The sequence below is a fragment of the Prinia subflava genome, chromosome 1 (genome assembly GCF_021018805.1).
Source record: "Prinia subflava isolate CZ2003 ecotype Zambia chromosome 1, Cam_Psub_1.2, whole genome shotgun sequence".
NCBI classification, from domain to species: domain Eukaryota; kingdom Metazoa; phylum Chordata; class Aves; order Passeriformes; family Cisticolidae; genus Prinia; species Prinia subflava.
The window spans coordinates 28325581-28345088 of record NC_086247.1 but is presented as its reverse complement, the minus strand read 5'-3'; the positions used below and the strand labels follow the sequence as shown (position 1 = coordinate 28345088).

Genomic DNA, 19508 nt, shown 5'->3' with positions numbered 1-19508 from the left:
GATGTTTACCAGATTGAAACATTTACTTTGAAGGAAAAAGCAATCAAAATAAAATTATTACATGATATATTTTCCCATTCTTTTCAGAAATTTGGATGGCAGTGGTGGATCTCATTATTTCAGCCACTTGGATTTTTTGCATCTGATTCACAAGATGATAATGAATGTTGCTAGTAGTGATCCTTTTCAAGTGTCTGCTGTCTTCTTGGAAAAGTTTTTTGCTTTCTGAAATAGTAAGATGTAGATACCTATTTAAGTTTGTGATCAGAATTCCCCAAAGGAACACACATCTGAGTACTGTGCTATGAAACTCTTCAAGAAGAAAATTGTTAAATGTGCATTTGAAGTTCTTAATCATCTGCGGTGACCTTGGCAATAATCAGAATTAATTGTAAAGTTTTACTTCAGTTTTACTTTTAATGAAAAGATTGGTGCAAGAACTGATATATTTAGAATAAATATTTTCAGCCTGACAACAGAGTGCCAATAAGTGTATTTCCTAAAAGTGGAATACTATATGAAACAAATGAATACTCATCATTACTAATGGGGAGGAGTGATGTTTAATACATTGTGACATGTTTTACCTAATGGAACCTCCATTGCTTCAGTGGTTTCAAATCAGATTTACCAGAAGAATCAATGTTATACTATAACACAAAGTTAGCAAATGCCAGTTAATATTACAAAGATTTTTATATCTCCACTGACTTTTCTAATAAATAAGGAAAGAAACCATGTCATTATTTGCAAAATACCATTTTAAAATGGGAAAAAGTGCGTATCCTCCTTTTTGTACCCCAGAAAAACTGAAGTAAGCTGCTTAGTTTATTTGCTTAGAAACTTGCTCTGACTTCAGAAAATTGTTCCATTCATTTTAATACCTAGTAATTGCAGTATCAGTGTTGAAGACAGGTATAGATATTATAAAAGAAAGGTCTTATAAAATATGGTTGAGGCCCTGCTACTCTAGCTAAGCTAGCAGTAGCTTGTAAGCTTCCATAAGAAAGAATCAGAGGAATGAAATTCCATTAACACAGAAACCTATTCTTGGGGAGAAAAATAAGTTTGCACCTACATAAACAATGAATCTGTCCCATGAGAATGTTTGAAAGAAATATGTAAACAATCCAAGAATAGAGAGTTTTGATGGAGAGGTAAAATACCAGTTTCTAATCAATGAATTGTATAGCAAGAAAACTAGTAACCAATTGGAGTTCAACACGAGGTCTGTGAAAACTGTATAAAAATGAGTTATGTGAATAAAGTATGGGCTTTCCCTTCATGAAGAAACTGAGTCTCATCTGCTTATTACTGCAACATAGCAGTGCATTGTTTCAACAGATCAGGATGATCCAGTACTGCTTACTGAAATCTTCCCTAGGACCTCAATGCCCAGTCACATAAGCCTTGAAAATATTTGTTTTAAAACTCTTCAGAAACAGCTTTTTTTTTTTTTTTTTTTTTTTTTTTTTCCCCTCAATAGCATCAGTTTTAATGATGGTTGCTGTAGCAGTGGGTTAATAATAATATTGTGTTACTCTGCAATTCACTACTTTGTCCTTACTGGTTTATCTACCCTAAGACCAAATTATTACCCTGTAATAAAATAAAAAGCCACTATTATTTCTTAATGTAAGTACACTTAAATTTATTATTAGTAGTGTACTTGGTAAGGTTAAATCATGAGGTCTTTGATGCTAACTTCAAAAATTACATCTCCAGTTTAACTAGAATAAATGAGATGGTTGCTTCTCTCTAATTAAAGGCAGAAGTGTATCTATAGTACTCTGCAATTATCTGTCACTTAACACTGTATTATAGGATCATTTATTGCATTCATTTTATTATAATTACAATTACCTTACATTTACTGAGGGCCCAATCTTCAGAAAACTAAGCAGCCTGAAGAAATGAATCATGGTTTTTGGAACCTGAGGGAGCCTATGTACCAAAGAGAAGGTGAAGTTCAGGTTGCAGAGAATTAGGATGGTACTGCCAGCAGCTACAACCATCCTCTAGGGCCATGTTTGCAAGGACAGATCTGCAGGTGCTTTCCAAACAGAGAAGTGATTCCCTTTGGATGATTCCTGAATTTTGGGCTGAATTCCTGAATTTAGGGTAGTGAAAAGACTGCATGTCCACTTATCTCTTTTTCAGGCAGTGGCAAACAGTAAGTGATGACTGGTGGAGAGACAGGGAATTCCAGCTGGTTTTACTGCAGGGAGTGAAAGCAGCAAAGCAAGAATAGGGCACCAGTTGAGCTGAAAGTTTACGAGAAAGGAAAAGGGGTACCCTAGAGTGAAAAATGAGTGCTATTCTGACTAAACAGAACAATTTCTAAAATGATCACCTTTCTAAAAATTTTTGTGAGGCGAGTGATGTTTCTCCTTCCTTATTCTTTCCTGACTTGTCTGCATTCATCATGTTTTTTCTATTTTGTCTTTAACCATTTGCACAATCATGCTTTGCTTGCCTGAATACTCCCTGGAAAAGACAGCTAAAACTTAAAAGCCTGAATAATTGTTATAAGATTTTAATTTTTTTTTCAATGGGGTCTTTGATTGAATAATGTAGAGTTCATGCTGTGTTAGTTTCTTTAATCAGCAGAGAGGAAAAATTTAATGCAATCTAACTATGACTGTGCAAACTGTGAATATTCACAATCTACAAAACAAGAGCTTTATTTTTTTAGTTCTTAAAAAAAACTGTGAAAATTTCTAAGTCCTTATTCCCCAAGACATTCAGAATAAAAAATAATTAGTATTAATTATTCAATTTTTTATTTGTAGTGGGAAGGCAATGTTTATGAAAGGTGAAATGACTGCTTCTGTCTGTAGATTGAATACAGACAGAAGCAGTGAATACAAACTATTGAATGAATGATCAATATATTTAGAGCAAATAAAAAAGCATTTTCCTACTGTACAAACAAAACAGTGGGTCAATTTATCTGTGTAAGGTTATTATATTCTGTGAGTAGCATACCTTCCAAAACATTCAGAGTACAGCACAGTAGACATTTGTAGTCTCACAAATGTGTCCCTACTTGTTATTGTTGTAATTTACTCAGCAGATCCTGCTGTTTCATTAAGATCTTTGCCTATGCCATTGAAATCAAAGGAAACTTGGATTTTATTTGGAACAGGATCAAGGTTTAGCCACTCAACATGTCCTTGAGCCAAACCAAAACTTACAAGGAGGTTAATGTTGAGAGTGTTGTTTTTATTGCATAATGATGCCAACCAGCAAGACAGGAAAAGTCTTTGGGCTGCACTGAAATGGAAAGTGTATGTGTCTATTTTAAACTGCTAATACTTCATCTAACCTACTGTGCTGAACAGTCACAAAATGAACCTATGCAGTGACTGAATTGCTGTCCATAAAGCAAAAGCAGGCAATAGACATTACACTTCTATAATATAGTCATTTCTATAATGTAGCTTTTTTCTATAATATAGTTATTTCTATGTTATTGCAGCAGTAATGAAAACCAGTATCTTAACACTGAGATGCTGCATTTTGGGAATCATTTACAGACATGTTTTTCTAAACCAGCATTTTCTGTGAAACCGGGAAATGCAGTCTTTACAAAATGAAATTATTCAGTAAGGTAATCAAAAATTTACTCCCTGAGTATATTTACCCACCAGTACAGTAAAAAATGTGAAGTAAAGCCACAGTCTTCCAAAAGATTAAAGTAGTAGGAGTTAATCTCTAAATGAAAACCCTGTAGAAACGTATTTACTGCATCCTCAGTACTTGTCTGTGGCTTAAGACGTCATAGTATTTTTAGGATTTGTTTTTAACAGGTGTATTTTCTTGGATGGGTACAATCCTAGTAGAAAAACTACAGGACCATATTCCCCTAAATTTCAGGAAAAATATTAATATGCTAAGAGATTTTTAAACTGTGAGGATCTCCTAAACAATTGGAAGGTGTTCACAAAATAAGTTTTTGTTTTAAACTGTATTTTCTTAATTCTATTATTGAGAAAACGTGATTCTAATTTTAAAACATTTCCAGCAGAATATACTAATTTTAGTACTGACCTTGGAATATGTTGCCTTTTCTTTCCTCCTAACTCATGCAGTAACTAAGGATGTGGAGAGACTGTCCTCATAGAACAGTGAATGAGATTCTCTTTACTGACATATTTCAAGGAATTCAAGAAAAACCCTAAATCTAGCTTTGTATTCAAGACTGAATTGTTAAATTCATTTTATCAATACTATTAAAAAAACCACACTCCATTGTGATGAGTCAATCTCTATATTTACTGGTCAGCTGGAAGTTATACTAAATGTCTTTTTAAGCACAGTAGCAAGGGTATGCACCCCTCAGTTTTCACTTGTAAAATTTGTTTTCATATGTTATATGGCAGCCTCTCTGGAATTATTTTTCTGATATTCTGTTAACTGTTATCATTTATATATTTTATTTTTATTCTACAGTTTCAAATTTGCTTCCATAATCTTGCTGAAGTACTTCATCCATTAATAGCACATTTTTCTTACTGAGAAAGATAATAAGAATAGATAGGAAGATATAAAATTTTAATAGTCTTTTCAAAACTTAATGATGCAAATCAACCAGTGCATCTGTGCATATTAATTCCAAGAAATCCTAAAATTATGAAAACAAAACCCTGTTTTTCTAAAACAATGGTAAATGCAATTAACTGAATGTTTTAGGGGAAATTGCACTCAACTTTTTTATTAAACAGTTCATAACAATACTGAGGTATTCAATAGTGTAAACATCTGGTGTTTGTACTTCTTCTGTGGTACCACAAGTGACTAAATATTTTCCAGGTGTCATGGAGAAAAAAAATGGTTAATCACCCAGTCAATTTAGCTTAATGTTCAGCAACTGAGAGCTTCTGCTTCAAGTTTTGTGTGTGTAGGCATATGCCCATGGATGTGAGTCTGCACATGTGCATGTAAGCATATTCTGGACTGTATTCCACTTCTTTTTAAAAGATGGAGAGGTCCAGGCTTTCGCAGTGAAGTTGCACTGATACAAATCCAGATCAAAGACTTCATGGCACAGAGAAGAATTTAGAGTCACAGAAACATTTAGGGTAGAAAAGAGCTATGAGACTCCAAGCATTAACCTGGTAGTGCCAATTCCACCACTACACCATTTCGCTAAGTATCACAAATACATGTCTTCTAAATTCCTCCATGGCTGGTGACTCAAGCACTTGTCTGGCTAGCCTGTTCCAGTGTTTGATAACCCCTTTGGTAAAGAATTTTTTTCCTAAAAACCAGTCTAAACCTCTCCTCACCAAGCTTGGGGCCATTTTCTCCCATCCTAACTTGAGGATATATGGAATGAAAGAGCAGATTAAAGAAAACATAAGTTCTGACACAGATCAGAGAGATAAAAAGATTGAAATATGAATCTCTTCTGTAATTCATAATTGTCTAAAATATGTTGAAACGAAGACTTAGTGTAAGAATAAGGTATAATTATAGCATAACATTTAGAAAACCTGTATAGAAAAAATAAATTTTCTGGAGTTCCAGGTTATTGAAGGATGTGAAAAAGAATTCTTGAGCAAAGAACTGAAAAAGTGGCCATAAGCCAGAGAACAGAAGAGGGTGAAGCAGGGTCATACGGAGTACAAAGACAACTGTATTGTGTAAATTGGCTTGATGCTGATCTTCATCCCTGAGAAATGAAAATTGCTCTTCCTCCTCAGCTGCTCCCTATTTTTTCTGTCTCTCATGCCCCCTCACTTTTGCAACCCCACACCTGAGCCCCTCTTATGCAGATGATGTGCATTCACACTGTGTTCATTTAATGGCTCTTCTCCAGCTTCAGCACAGGTCTACAATGTAATCGTGTGTGTGAACACAGTCACTTCAGGCACACAAACTGGGGGAAAATTTTCTGTGAAGGATGACATGTGCAGAATTTCTCCCGTTCAATCCTTTCATATTAATAATTGCAATCTGTGACTTCTTTTTTTTCATACTGAAGTATGGAAACTTTCAGAACTGAAGTTCAGTGTGACAAGTGCAGGGATTCAACTGCCCACCCATCTTCCCTTCCCTTCTTTTCTCTCCCTGCGATACAGTTCTCGTTACAGAATAAAACACATCTTGCCATAACTTTTTTGTTTTTGCAGTATATATATTTGCTTTATTGTTTTTTTAATGAACTTTAATCAAACCTTTTTGTTTTGACTTTTTTTTCCAGTCTTCTAAATAATTCTGAAAAAATATTTTTAGCACATACTTTGCTTGCACAGGAAATTCACAGTCACCTGGATTCCTTGAAGATAATCACAGCCTGGATTTTTGCAGATAATTAATGGATAAAATTATATTGATAGGTGTGTTTGTGTGTGTGGGAGGCAGGTAACCACACCAGAGGGAGGAGAGGTCATGTACCATCCAGGGGCAGCTCATCTCAACTTGGATGGTATTTCTGAAGGCCCTCATGAAGGTCATCTCTGTAACTGTTTCTTGATATTATGTTGACTGGAGCATTCCAAATGCAGGTTTTTGGGCTCAGTTGGTGTACTGATTATTAAAAGTACTCGTTCAGGGGATCTGAATTGGGTGAGGGGATGCAGTGCCTCCTCAGCAAGTTTGCTGATGATACAAAACTGACAAGGATGATTAATACCCCAGAATGCTGTAAGGATTTTCAGAAGAACCTCAACAGGTGGAGAAATGGACAGAAAGAAGACTGTCTGAAATCGAAAAAAGGAAAATTCAGGCTCCCATCCTGGGAAGGAATAACGTCAGGCACCAATACAGGCTGGGAGTCAACCTTCTGGAAAACAGCTCTGTGGTGAAGGACCTGGGGGTCCCAATGGACAACAAGCCATCCATGAGGCACCAGTGTGTTCTTATGTCCAAGAAGGCCAGTGGTATCCTGGGGTGCATTAGGAGGAGTATTACCATCAAGCTGGTAAAGGTGATCTGTTGCAGCAGCCCTATTGTTAGAGGGTAAAAATGAGCCAAGGCACAGACCTCTTGTTCATCACAGCATGAAAAGAGTCCTGGTTTATTCCTCTTTATTCATTGACGCTGGCTGCAGCAAGCTCCTACTGTAGGTTTCCCTTTCTGACTGCTGGTTATTTCCTGCTAAACTATGACTGCAGGTATTAGTTTGCAGACTCGGAATGCAGGCTTTTACCTAGCTAGACTGTGACTGCAGGTTCCAACAACAGGCTCTAACTGCACACCCAGACTGACCTCACAGCTGTGATTCTCTCTCCCCAGGATCCTTCTGCTTCATGTTCCTCTCATTTGCTCTTCCTCAAGCTTCCTCTTCCTTCATGATCCTCCCTCACCAGCTAACCCACCCCCTTTTATCACTCTTATCTTTACTGGGTATAGCTGTGACTTATCAGGGGCGAGGCTTTATTGGGTAATTAACACAACTGTTACTTACCAGGGACAAGGTCTCCTGTATTCCCTTCTCCTACAGTGATCCTGCTCCTCTGCTCATCTCTGGTTAGACCACATCTGGAGTGCTGTGTCCAGTTCTGCGCTCCTCAGTACAAGAGAGACATGGAGTAATCCAGCAGAGGGATATGAAGTTGACAAGGCATCAGAGCATCTCTTATGAGGAAAGGCTGAGGGAAACTGGCCCTGTTCAGCCTTGAGAAAAGATGACTGAGAGGGACCTCATCAGTATCTATCATTGTCTGAAGGGAGGGTGCCAGGCTCTTCTCAGTGGTGCCAAGCAACAAGAGATAATGGACAGAAAGTGATGTACAGGAATACCCACCTGAATATGAGGAAGGACTTGTTTATTGTGTAGGTGACTAGCACTGGAACAGGTAGAGGTTCTAGGCAGTCTCCTTCACTGAAAATATTCAAGAATCGTCTGGATGCAACCCTGTGCCATGTGCTCTGGGATGACCCTGCTTGAGCAGGAAGGTTGGACCAGATGACCCACTGTGGTCCCTTTCAACCTTATCATTCTGTGATTCTCTGATCTACAAGTCCAAATAAATTATTAGGATCATAGTCCAGTTGTATGAACTTAGTTGAGTTACTATTCTTGCTCAACTTGATTTCAGTAGAAAACTTTGTAATAGAGTATATTTCCACACAGCCCTGGAGCAAGCAGAACTGCCATGTTAATCCTAGGCCTGAACCTGTGGTTGTGGCCAGGCTCTTCCCACAGGCTTCATTAGTGCTCTGAAGAGCAGACAGATGGATGAGACAGATGCAAGGGTGCTTGTGCTGATTAAACAAGTGCCAGTGGCAGGCATATTGTAAGCCTTAGCAGATGTTGGGGTTTAGTGCTATCCTGCTCTCACCACCACACTACATGGACAACATCTGTCCTGTTCTCTGTAAGGTCAAGCCAGAGCGAAGAGTCAGCTTGATCCTAACTCATCTTCTTGCACTGCCCAATGCAGAGACCAGTCACAGGTTTTTGCCAAAACTGTAACATGGGAAGGTTGGACCACTCTGGAAAGTATCCCACAGATGATCTGTACACCTCATTTTGGTCTTGGGATAGAACTATGAGTCTAATAGGATATTCAGGGCATTCAGCTGTTCATGATCACAATGTAAGGAAGGCAGATCTTGGTGTCCTGGACAGTCAGAGGCAAATAATCACAGTCCTTAAACTACTTAGTCCTATAGAGGTAAGCATTTAATTTAGACATCATTACAACATCCCTTCAGTAATAAAATGAACATATGACATCTGTCTGCCCAGGGTGGTCAAAATTCTGAATACAGACCCTTGATTAAACAGGACAAAGCAGAAATCAAGTTTGCAATAACTTTAGTTGTAAATACTCTTAACAAACCTGTATTTAGCAATTCTTTTTCATAGTCTGACATTGCCTTAGCACCTTGAAATTCAAGACATATTATGATATTACCCTTTTCCTTTTGCTCCCTTAAAAGTGCTTTAATGGCCTTTAAAACCAGCATAATCCAGCCGTGATTCTATTGTCAACATTCTAGAATAAAACTTGCTCTTTGGAATTTAGCTATTAGGTAACATAGTCACGTTTCTTTCAACTGTGCTGTGAACACAGAATAAATGGCTTGTAATGTTTAGCACTCTTGGTTAAAATCCCATTTTTACGGTTCAAGAAAAGTGCTATGACCCATTCACTGCAACTACTGATTTATCTGCACGGCAGCTTGGATACCAAACCAGTTTTAAAATACTTCTGAAAACATCAAATGTGTTATGACTTAAACACAAACAACAACAGCAACAAAATAACATTGTTGAGTTTCTGGTAAGGGTAAAAATTCAAAGAATTTCTTTGAAAAACTGAATGCCGTCAAAACAATGTATGTAGTCTTAAAGGGACCTTGCATGAGAGAGAATTTTTCCCCAGTAGGAAAGAATTATCATGCCCTAATGTAAGAGGGCAAATTTAGACACTCAGATATATGAAAATGTCATAGACAATTAGAAAATGCCATAGACATAGGTAACATCACAAACATTTAAATTATGTTTTCCCCTAAAACATCTGGGAAAAATCTTCTCTAGTGAGTTTACACAATGGAAAAAGCTAGGAACATGTTTACACTCTTGGCTACTTCACTACAACCAACCCAACCAACATCAGGCTGACTGGAAATGCTGGCATGCACACACAACATGGACAGGTTCCCAGTTCCAGCCTGGTTATGGATGCTTGTGCAACTCTTGTTTTGAATTTTTTTCAAAATTACAGAGCATACAAAGCTAAGCTGTCACACCTGGAAGAACTGGTGCTCTGAAAATTTCTTGTGTGTGCCTCAACAGAACGTTACTCCTCATCCTGGATTTCTAAAATTTTCTGCTGTATAAACTTTATTCAGGTAAGTTTGATCATTTTTTCAGGAATAAATATAAAATTAAGGCAGATGTGAGCTCTTTGTTACCAGCCCCAGCACAAGACTATACCTTTCTGTGGTACAGCCAAATTCATGGACTTTCTTTTGCTCCATCACACTGTGTCTTTCTTTATGCAGCAGGAAATACACTGCTAATGAAATATATTTATTTGCTGAAAGATAATTTGGGAAGGGAAAACTGTCTGCTGTTAGATATGTGGAAAAATTAATTTAGAGCTGTCTTGGATATCTTTAACAGGAGAGAATTTTACAAAAACTGCAGCAAATTTACCTAAATTATATAACCCAGGTTTCTAGAATCTAAATCCAAGTGTATGACTTAGAAGAACTTTTTTTTTTTTGAAGTTGTGCTTTTAAACAGAGACCAAACAACAATTTTCTAATGGTAGGGTTGTTCCTCTCTCTTTTCCACGCCTCCCCTGATGAGCCAGAGGGTTCACCTTCCTTGACAGTGATTCACTCTTCAAGAAGGATGGTGTGGTCAGCTGTGCTTAAACCTGTGGCAAGTCCCTGGCTGCACTGTGAGAATACTGAGGAGCTGCTCTGTCTCTGCCCTGTGCCCAGGAGGCTTCAAAGGAGACAGTGCTTTGACCTTGCCCATATGCTGGCCAGCAGATCTGGCTGGTTGAGCTGGCATTCCTCCAGGAACCGAGAGATTCTGCACTGCCCAGGTTCGAGGTCATGTCTAGGAAGCTAAAACTATCCTCCAGTGTTATGGACATTTGACAAAAGCTCATTCCCAGTGAATATTGCAAAACTGTCATTTAAAACAACACAGAGTTGGTGAACCAAAAGTATCTATCCTACTGTGTTGTTTTGAGAAGGAATTTTGGTATCCAAAATACTGCTGAAACAAGGTAAGAAACCTGAATGATAATATTGGAAAGCTTTATTTTACAGGTAGAAGTTGCTTGTTTAACCTCCAGCTTTGTTAAAATATTAACAATAGTCTATTACAAGAATTTGTATAGTGTATTCTATATAATCCTAGGACAATTGAATCAAGTATTTTGGAATGGACTTCCAGAGGTCATCAACTTCAACCTCCTGATCAGAGAAATTCTGGGAAGTACAAATTGCTCAGGGCCCTGTACAGTGAAATATTTTGTGTCTCCAAGGATGGATATTTCACAGCTTTCCGAGCAACTAGTCCAGTGTCTTATTATGCTCATAACGAATGCCTTGTTTCCTTATCAAGCCAGTTTCCCATATTCCAAGCTGTGCCCATTGTCTCACATATTTTACAGTACATTTCTGACCTCTGTTTTTTGTTTCAGACCTATGTCTTCCATAATTTAAAAACATTAACATATTCCCCGACTCTCCTATTTTTAAGACTGGACTGAACAGACCTTGTTGTCTTTTAGTTGTATGCCACCAGTTCCAGGCCTCTAACCATCTTAATGCCCCTCTTCTAGACTTTCTCCAGTTTATCCACACCCCTTCTACTGTGGAGTCTAAGAATGAACAGAGTCCTTGATGAGGCCTCATGAGAGGTAACTAGAGAGGAATAAACATTTTCCTTGACCTGATGTTTACAGTCTTGCCCAACCAGAGTTGGGCTTCTTTGCTGCAAAAACACATTTCTGACTTATGCTGAAAATATGAATTGAATCTATGCTTCTGAATTGAGCTCTCTCAATAATTCAGGGCAGACATTTAAAATATTTCCACTGAATTTTCAGTTGAATTTTTATTTCTGCTTCAGAAAGAAAGAATAACAAATGGGTTTTTTTGAAATTGCTTGGGAATGAAAATGGGATTTCCCGTAAAATTTATTAAACCCACTTTTCAAAGTTTCCAGTCTGTTAAAGTACTGTAACTAGGAAAATAGAGCAGATAGAAACAACTGCAGAGACATGTTTAAGTTTTGATGTCCCAGTATATATGTCTTATTAACCTAAATATTTAAGGATATATATATTTTTCTAATCAAAGTTATATCTTTCCAGAGCTTTTAGAGTAGTATAGAGTAGAGCTTGTAGAGTAATATAAAGATAAGTAAATAAAGCATTTTTATTCAGCAGAAATATATATATCGTGCTGTGATATATAAATGGAAATATTTTTTGATACTATGCTTTTGCATTTCTGTTAGCTCAATCAACCCTTCTAATCACTCGGAATGATGTGCAACATATTTTATTAAATCAGCTATTGGGACAGCACTGTACAGGAAACAAGAGTGTATAAACACAACATGCAGCAGATGAGTTTTAACAAGTATACACCTACACATACAAGCCACACTGCTAGATAACACATAGATACTGAGCCAAAAACTCACATAGGAAAAGGGCACAGATATTTTCTTCTCTTTCTCAAGTAAAAGGTATTGTCAAAGCACTGTATACTTCCCATGACTCTAAATAGGTTGTTCTGGGGGATTACACAAGATTGTCCTATTCTTCTGTACATGTGTTGCTACTTGAATTATGGAGCTGAAGGAAAGCTTTGTCCATCACACGTAGTGATTGATGTTTATTTGTTTGCTTTATACCACTGTAGTCACCACAGTTTGAAAATAAGGAGAGGAATATATTTCTGAGTCTCAGTTTCATAGGAATGTAAAATAATTATGCAAATATTTGATGCATTACCTTATGCATTTAGATTATGCCCTTGTTGTTGATATTGCAGCTCTTAATGCAACTGACATTTGTTAGACAGTTCTATAGTGTTTGCTGTGCTCATTCACTTTTTTCATGCCAGAGTCTGTCCATAAGAGTTAATATTAATGGTGTTGGATTGTTTGTAAATCTTAGAAAATTATTTCTCTGTGTATACCATTGTGGGAGTTGCGTCCAAAAAGGAAAAACTAGTAGAAGCAGGAAAAAAAGTAGGCATCTGGTGAAAACAAAGATTTATTTGTCTACACAACAGGAATACTAAATGACTTTTTGCTAACCACCTATGACTTCTTTTCTGGCCAGCAACCATGGTGAGGCAATTGGCTTATGGAACCTATGATCTGAAATGAATCACATCTAAAGGAACAAAGACATATATGTCTAATCCCTTCAGGGACTTCCTTATTCTTCAAAGAACTTGGCAAACCGTTCCCTAGTTCTTTATCACTAAAAAGGTTGCACATCCAAGGGGAGAACGGATTCATCGCCAAGTGCTTTTTGAGTCCTTTAGTGTGACTTCTGAGCAGTCTCTTTGACAAAGAGTTGGAATGGAACTTACGAGGTGGTGAACTTGTGACTCAGATTTCCATCCTGACAAGGAGTTTTGATGAACCTTTTCTCTCTTTCAGAAGCCCAGTAGTTCTCAAAGTACTAAAAGACATTTATCCTAGGCATAGCAAAGTCTTACTTTGGGTCAGCACCAGCCTTCTTCAGTTCATTCTTCTTCTGTTCCTTTCCTAATTACTTCATCTATGCTTGGTATGTTCAGCGGGGATCTCGGGAGGAAGTCTACATAGCTCAGACCATTAGGCTCTTTTAATCTGTGGCCTAAGGTAGAGTTGAGACATCTCTTTGTACTACTCATACTTGTTCCCTTTCAGAACATTGAAAGGTCACCTGTACTTTAGGTTCTCAATGAAATCAGGTACGAAAAATCCCCAGAGCACATTACCTTATGTTTCTTTCTCAGTACTGGTGATAAAAAAACCCCAACCAAATCTTACATTTTCATTGAGTTTGTTTAGCTCATGGATATAAAACAAATTTTTTGAGAAGAGCTAGTGGAGTAATTGCCAATACATCTATAAAGGTAGATTTTTCTCCCCTGAGGCTTGAAAAAATACTTTGATAATCATATATTTTGCTTCACTATCAGACCTCATTGAAAAGAAGGTCATTTTATAGAAAGAAAATTTTAGAGCCTCTCAGATCACCTCAGATGTCATGACATTCCATCTTTTATTTATTTGAATTTGTCAGACCAAAACAGTTACCTTGACAAGTGCATATGCTACCTGTACAGCACCCACACTGTGACTTGACAATAGGCTGTTACTGAAGGACCCCAAGGATACTCAAATGATTTTCAGATACCTGCTTCTTTGGAGACAAGCAAAAATCTGGCCAGGTAGGGTTTTGGTGGTTTTTTTGCCTGAACTTTACAAATATCAAACAACAATCCTGGGAGAAAATGCTATTGGAAACTTTAGTTATCCAGGTGCCCCTCTAGTCAGGTAATTAACAATTACTGTGGATGTTGAATTTCACCATGTACATAATCCTCTGTGAAACTTGTCACAGATCGTCTTCTTGTCCCAGGTCTTGTCTTCTGGTGAAGATTTTCAAACTATCAAGGCACTATTTCTCTAGTTTTAACAGGAATTGAACTTTCATCTCCACTGTTTTGAATCTCTGTCTTCCATCTGTTAAGTGTTGTGAAGATATTGCTTTCTCACACAGAGGAGTTTATAAAGTCAGCGATACTGTAATTTTAGGATATTTTCATATTCTTGTTTTAATGGGAGCTATATATGTAAATAAGATAATGAATTTGCTATACTGAAAAAAAAAAGCAACATCTACCAGGAAGACCAAAATAGGCCTTTAAAAATCAATAAAATGCTTGTTTTGGAGCTTGCATGCATTGTAGCATGCCCTTCAAATTGACCTAGTACTTTCTTACACTAGGAAAAAGTAGATGTATCATGTTATAGAAAATCAAGTGTACATTGACAATGTCATGTGGAGGTCTTACTGAATCATACATGTGAGATTGTGCCTTTAGGGCACCACAGCAGAAAAACTCATCCTCAGTTTCCAAGAATACACATATCCATCACTAGTTTCACTAAACAACAGTAAAATTTAAAGATATATGAGCCAGTCTAATTAATTACATAAAAAGGGCTGTAATTGAGAAATTAGTAAAGGGAATTTGGGCTTTGCCTTTGCCTCTTCCTCTCTCGTCCAAATTGTTAGAACTGTCTTTCTTTTCTCCATGTCTGACAATAATTCAGACTAACTAACAATAAGGTGCCATGCACATTTTTTTACTTGGTGTTTTATTTTTCTTGAATTTTTTCATCCTAGCACAAAACCCAGTGACTTCCTCTTCCCTACCCCCAACACTTTTCAGTACTTTTTAAGGCTTTTTTCTAAGTTTAAGTCTTTTGGATATTACCCAAGTAGGATATAAATGTCAGTAGGTCAGCAAGGTACAGTCCAGATGAGCCTCTTCATTAAGTGCTGCTTACAAGCTGCTTCAAGGATATTTCCTCTAATCCCAAGTGGAATATGATGGCTAAACATCTCTATTAGGTCCTCCTGACAATGAAATCAAGGTCAAATCAAATTTGACCTGGTTCCACCAGTTGCAAAGGGGCCTGGTGTAACATACCACTAGTTTTGCTTCCAGTTTTGGAAGTAAGTTTCTTTAGGGCTTTTTTTGTCAAAGATCAGATTACTTTATTATAATGGTTTACATATTCTTCTCCAGAAAGAGACCTGAAATGCAAGTTGCTGTCTGAGCCCACTGACCACACTGCTACAATTACCTCATCCAAAGTCAATTCCATACCAAAATATTTCGGAATAGTCTATCTCAGAAGAGTTTCTTTCACGCCATTCATGTTGAAGCTTCCAGAGAGAGTCCAATCAATCTTTGAGTTTATCAGAAACCACAGGGTATCCATTAGTTTTTGACACCCAAAGAATTGACAGGTGTTTGTTACATTGCTGTCTGCTCTGCAGGGGTACTTACCAAGAGGTGAAGCATGCATTTATCTTCAAGGAATGTAGCATTTTGTTACATATCTTTTTCTGCAGCCTAACTTCAAAACAGCTCTCACAGCCTTTGTGTGCCTAGCCAGTGCTGTAGGATAGTGTACACATTTCTTGTAAAAGTGATCTGTTTTATGACAGCACTCAAGCAGATAATAGAACTCCAAATACTGAATCTGTGACAACTGCTTTCAAAAATTCACAGGGCAAAAAGGTCATAAAGCAAAGCAGGCATTACTCAGGAGCAGGGAAATTTACACTAAGACACTGTTTGTGACTGAGTCTCAGAAAACAGTATTGTGTTATATTATGAATGGCATGTGGGAGAAAACAGCCTTAGAGCAATGTGGTATTTACAGTCTTCTTATATTTTATATTGGGCATTTTTTTTTCTTTGCATCTAAACTTCTACATCAGCTTTGTGAAAGAATGTGATTATATTCTTTGGTGCAAGTTCCCACTTGCTTGTCTGCAGAGAACAGATAGAGTGATATTTCAGTCTGATCACTGATTTTGACTTCATTGTATTAATCATCATTGGAACTGTTGATCCATGTGGCTAATTGTAGCAGCAAATCTTTATTCACTTTTGCTCAGAAAAGTTGTTAATAAAAAACCTGCTTTCTTATCAGAAAGGTAATATAAAAAAAAACACTTGTGAGTTTTTTGTTCACTTTGTATTAATTTCCTTTCTCTTTCCAAAGCGAGAATGAACTTAGCATCAGTTCTTTAAATGAGAATTGACTTGTGCTGTATTTTTTGTTCTAGTTGCTTAGCAGCAGCAATGCAGGCACATGGGTGGCTCTGCTTCCAGGGCACTTCTACTGGGATTTGAGCTTTTCAGGGCATTTTCCACATTAATAAGATAATGCTGAATCAGATGTTCTTTTTAAAAAAAACCAAAAACCAAACCAAGATCCTGAAGCTAAGTCTCTGCTACTTATTTTAACTGTGAAGTGGTTAAAGGGAAGGATAGATAAATAAACATCTTGAGGTGATGCCTGCCATGCAAGACAAATTCATATCCTTTGGTGTCAATGCGTTTTTTGATTCAATAATTGCATATCATTTTCTTCTCTGCCTTGTTTTATGCAAACAAGAAAAATTCTATAAACTGGAATAATTGGAGCATCTGACAAGATTAGGAATTAAAGATGTAAATCATTTTCAGACTATCTACCATTAAGTGGTTGAAGTTGTATGTGATCAGCAGTTCTATTTGCTATCAAAGTCTAAACCCCTGAACGAGGGGGAATCCAGTCCTGCTATCTGGTCTTTGCCTGTCTGCTATAAGGGTATGCCTGCAAAGATGGCATGAAATCAATATCCTTTCTCTATGATTTCTGGACTTTGAGACATATTTATATGCAGCATCTGGCTGCTGGAGGTCACAGAAGATTTGCTTACACCCCTTTTGCTACAGCTCAGTTGCTTTAGAGGATTCAGTAGAGGAAGAAACTTCAGATTCTCTACATATCTGCATTACATATACAAATACATGTTCATTTAAAAAGAGGAATATGCAGGAAAAGATACTTAGGTAACCAACCGAGTTCATTGCAGTAGGAATTGTTGTATGCAGACCCACAGCCATATTAATGTTGAATATAACCTAAAACTATTTTGGTCCCTACAGGAACATAAATATTTAAGCTATTTTAATGGGCCATTAAGTTAAATAGGCCATTTCTGTCCATTTAAAAATTAATTTAAAATATTATAAATTTTTTACATTTTCCAAACTGTCAAAAAATCCACTTATTTTAAAGATTAAAAAACAGTGGTTGTCATCGGTTGAGATACTTCTCTACTCATATCAGTTGTGATAATTTAGGAGGATGTGTTGGCTAGGTATAGATGATAGGAAATAGATACAGAATGGACCATGCAGTTTTGCAATTTTTAACAAGTTTATCTTTCTCAGACACTCTAAACCACTTCTGTTTTATACAGAATTAAAATATGAGTTTAAATTCCACTGGGTGACTTTTATGTACAAAAGTCCCTTATTGCGTCCTCTAAGCATCCAAAATTATGTGTTACTAAGCATCTGTCAAAATGAATTAATTTTGTTTAAGTATTTAAATCACTAGGAAAAATATTTCAGACTTGTAAATGAAAAAAGGTAGTACACTGGAGAGTGATACTATGCTGTGGTTATTACTTTGTCTGGAAAAAAAATCAATACAAATGGAATGAACCTGTAGGAAGTAGAATAAGAAATACATTTAAGGTTGGATGATGTTTATTTAGCTGTCAGTCCTGTATGTTCATATAGATTATTTGGTATGCTAAGGATTTTATGGAGTAGCTCTCTAAAGTCCACACTAATGGATGGTCTGGGGCAGGGGGAGCTAGAAAATATACTTTATTTACCATAAATGCCATTATAAATATTTTAGCTGAATGCTTGTTTCTTTTGGAGTAAATTTCCTAACTTTATTTCAGCCTTATTTTAACCCCTGCAAAACTACTTCCTTACCTAACTCTGATAAACAGATATTATTTCTGTGAGTAAAGCAGTTATTTGGAACTCTTCTACATAAAAGTCAAACCTGTTATCCATACCTGACTGCTGTAAAGATGTCCTGTAAGTAAAAGTCAACTACACCCTAAGACAAAAAGCAGAGAGCTATGTCAAATTTTTCTGCCCATTAATTACTTTTTTCTTGATTGTTAGATCAATACATTATTTATTGTTTCCACATTTCTGTTGCTAAGACAAATTAGAATCACAGATGGTGTTAGCTGTTTTCCAAAATTATGAACTGTCCGAACTGGTAACTTTGACCCTCTGGACAAAGATACTTTCCATATCAAAAGATGGCTTGCTGATCACAGTAGTATTTGGTTAGACCAAGGAAAAGGCCTGTTGTTGTCACTTATAATCACAATGTGTAATGAAATCTTCCTTCAGCTCCAGTTCAAATACAAATTAAATTCTTGCCAGGGCCAAGGCTCCAGCATTGCAAAAGGCAGTCCTGGATGTGAGCTGAGGAATCTGAGAAATTCACAAGTCTGGCCAATTAGTCTGGCAAGAGTAATCACTGACATCAGTCATACCAAGGGTCTGCTTTCATGAGTCATACTTTCAACATCCAATCTATCAGGTGCCATGCTGAGTCCTGCAATCACATCATTATTTTGTTTGTAAAGAGGAAATCAGGAAACAAAGTGAGGTAAGGAGTTTGTTTCAGAAAAAATCAACTATTTTGAGCTAAAATTAAATGCACTATTCCTAACTGACTTTCCTATTAAACATTAATTTACTAAAAAGTACTTGTAAGTAAATCATGTTTCTGGGCACTCAAAGGTGTATTTTATAAAGTCAATCTCTTTGTTAGATGGCCATATAAAGACTGCAGAATGGGTAATTTTTTTTAAAGCACTATATTATTGAGTTTCAATCAGTGCCATAAACATCTTGTTTCTCACCACTAGATCTCTAGGAAAGATCCACCTTGAGAGAAACGCCCTCTCCATATGTGCCCACCAAAATAAGGTCCATATGCAAAATTCACATAAGGTTTTTACACTTTCCCACAAATATGACTATATCCTAGAAATCTGATTTTGTTTTATTTATTCTTTTCTGATTCATGGCATGGGAGATTATTCTCAGCCATATTCAAAACATATTTTTAAAATGTAATGTTTTAAAGCAAGAAAATTCTTATTCCATTTTAATCAAATAGATATTGTCTGCGACATCTTTAGATATGGAACATATACTGAAGTATGGAAACATATGGTTTCTATCAGAAGCTCTTTTGTTTGGTTTTTTTTAAGGATGTCATCAGAGAATATTCACGTAGGCCAGAGTAATATCAGTTTAATTCAGAAAAACTGAGTAATATCAACTAATTTTTTTGAGTGACCATACATGGAGTCTCTTGTGGTTCAACAGTGACAGTTACTGATCTTGAAAATTGTTGTCTTACAGATAGACCCAAGAAAAGTATTTTATTT

At 36.6% G+C, this 19508-nt stretch overlaps 1 long non-coding RNA gene across 3 annotated transcripts in view; it reads left to right on the top strand.

Moving 5' to 3' along the window:
• LOC134547756 (uncharacterized) overlaps window positions 1-19508 on the top strand; it is a 239867-nt gene that overhangs the window by 181718 nt on the left and 38641 nt on the right. For 2 of the 3 annotated variants that reach the window (XR_010079593.1, XR_010079596.1), the window contains one exon: window positions 88-2645. The exons of the other annotated variant lie outside the window; for it this stretch is intronic. This is a non-coding gene — a long non-coding RNA (uncharacterized LOC134547756). Of the gene's footprint in view, window positions 1-87; window positions 2646-19508 lie in introns of those variants that run through there. 3 annotated transcript variants of the gene reach the window in all.